The sequence below is a fragment of the Grammomys surdaster genome, unplaced genomic scaffold (genome assembly GCF_004785775.1).
Source record: "Grammomys surdaster isolate TR1022 unplaced genomic scaffold, NIH_TR_1.0 363, whole genome shotgun sequence".
In the NCBI taxonomy this organism is placed as follows: Eukaryota; Metazoa; Chordata; class Mammalia; order Rodentia; family Muridae; genus Grammomys; species Grammomys surdaster.
In genome coordinates this window covers 107,632-109,419 of record NW_021604782.1, presented here as the reverse complement: position 1 = coordinate 109,419, position 1,788 = coordinate 107,632, and positions in this window count along the sequence as shown.

The following is a 1,788-nucleotide window of genomic DNA, read 5'->3' as shown; positions in this document are numbered from 1 at the left end:
CTGGAGGGAGGGAGGGAGGGAGGGAGGGAGGGAGGGAGAGAGAGAGAGAGAGAGAGAGAGAGAGAGAGAGAGAGACAGTCTTTCAGTGCTTAGCTGATCACTGCCTCTATAAAGCTTGGAAGGGACCTTCCGGAATCTTGCAAGTTTCAGCTTTCCTAGACATGAGCAATTTTTTGTTTTTTGTTTTTTTTCCTCCTGAGTCATCTCTTTTCCCTCCTGGATTAATTTTTTTACTCATTCCAAACATTTCCCAACCTGAAATTTTATTTCCTTTTATAAGAAGTTCTCAGAAAATATACCTGGGATTGAGACACCTAAAGGGTTCATATGGATTAAAGTTACCCAAGGTTTTATCATGTACTGTTTGCTATAAGTCACAGTGCATTGTAATGAGTAGAAAAACACCTCACAATTATCACTTTCAATTAAAATTTCTCTCCATCAAATTATATTGCCAATTAAATAAATCTTTCTAAAGGAAGAGGACATCTAAGGTAAATTACATCCTTCCTGTATTCTCTGGGGGCACTGTAGTATTTCTCCATTGTTTAGACAACAAAAGATACATTTTTTAAAGGAGCTTTTTTTAAGAAATAGTAAAATCAGTTATCATCTTTTTAAGTAGACAGATCTATACAGTAGTGTGTGTGTGTGTGTGTGTGTGTGTGTGTGTGTGTGTGTGTGTCTGTTTCTGTAAAATTCAGATTTAATTCTATTGTTCCTGGGTGCAAAATACACGAGATCAGGATTTTCCTAGTAGCTCATTATTTATATAGGTGGGGCCCTCTTTTTCTAGTTTTACTCCATTCAGGTAAGAAACTACTGGTGGCTTCTGGTGGGCTTCCTGTCCTGTGACTGCTTTGGATGAACGAGGCTGGCTCTGGCTTCTCCCTAGAACATACACGTGCAGTATTATTCCCTCTTCTGAACAAAAGAAGGAAAATACAGCTTTCCATCACTGAACAAAGTACTTGACATGATAAACTTTAAAAGATAGAAAGTTTATTTAGGCTCATGGTTTGAGAGTGTTTAGCTTCTGGTTGGTCAGCCCTGTTGCCTTGGGCCTGTGGTAATGTAACACACAATAGTCTGCTTACTGCATGGCAGCCAGAAAAATGACAGCACCCTGGGGTCCCACTATCCCTTTCAAGGGCACACTCTCAGTTCCCTAACTTTTCTTCCTGAGGCCAATTTCCTAAAAGTATCCTCCATCCCTGAGTGCCACAGGCTGGCATACAAGCTTCTAGCACATACACTTGTGGCAGACATTTAAGATCCTAACCATACTAACGTCCAGTGTCTAAAGTTACATAAATAAAAAGAATAACATCTGTGCATCGTAATTGAAAGATTACAGATTATATATTATTCTTCAAGGAAATACATCAAAAAACCACAGATAAAATTTAGTTAAGCATTTTCATCTTAATGAATGCTTACATACTGTTAGAAACATTCAGTCAGATGATTCAACCTTTCTATTTCTTCTTTCCTTCCTTCTTTCTTTTCCTTCCTTTCTCCTTTCCTTCTTCCTCTCTCTTTCTTTCTTTCTTTCTTTCTTTCTTTCTTTCTTTCTTTCTTTCTTTCTTTCTTTCTGTCTTGTTGGACTGTTAGTTGAAACGTCCCAGACTTCGAGAATACACTCCAGTCTTTGAAACAGACAGTCCTTAGAGGAATTAAAATATTAACTATTGGTTTTAACAAATAGCACCGTGGGAAGAGCTGTTTCAGTCAAATCCCTTATTATCACACTAAAGTCATTAATTTTGATACTGATGCAGACACACA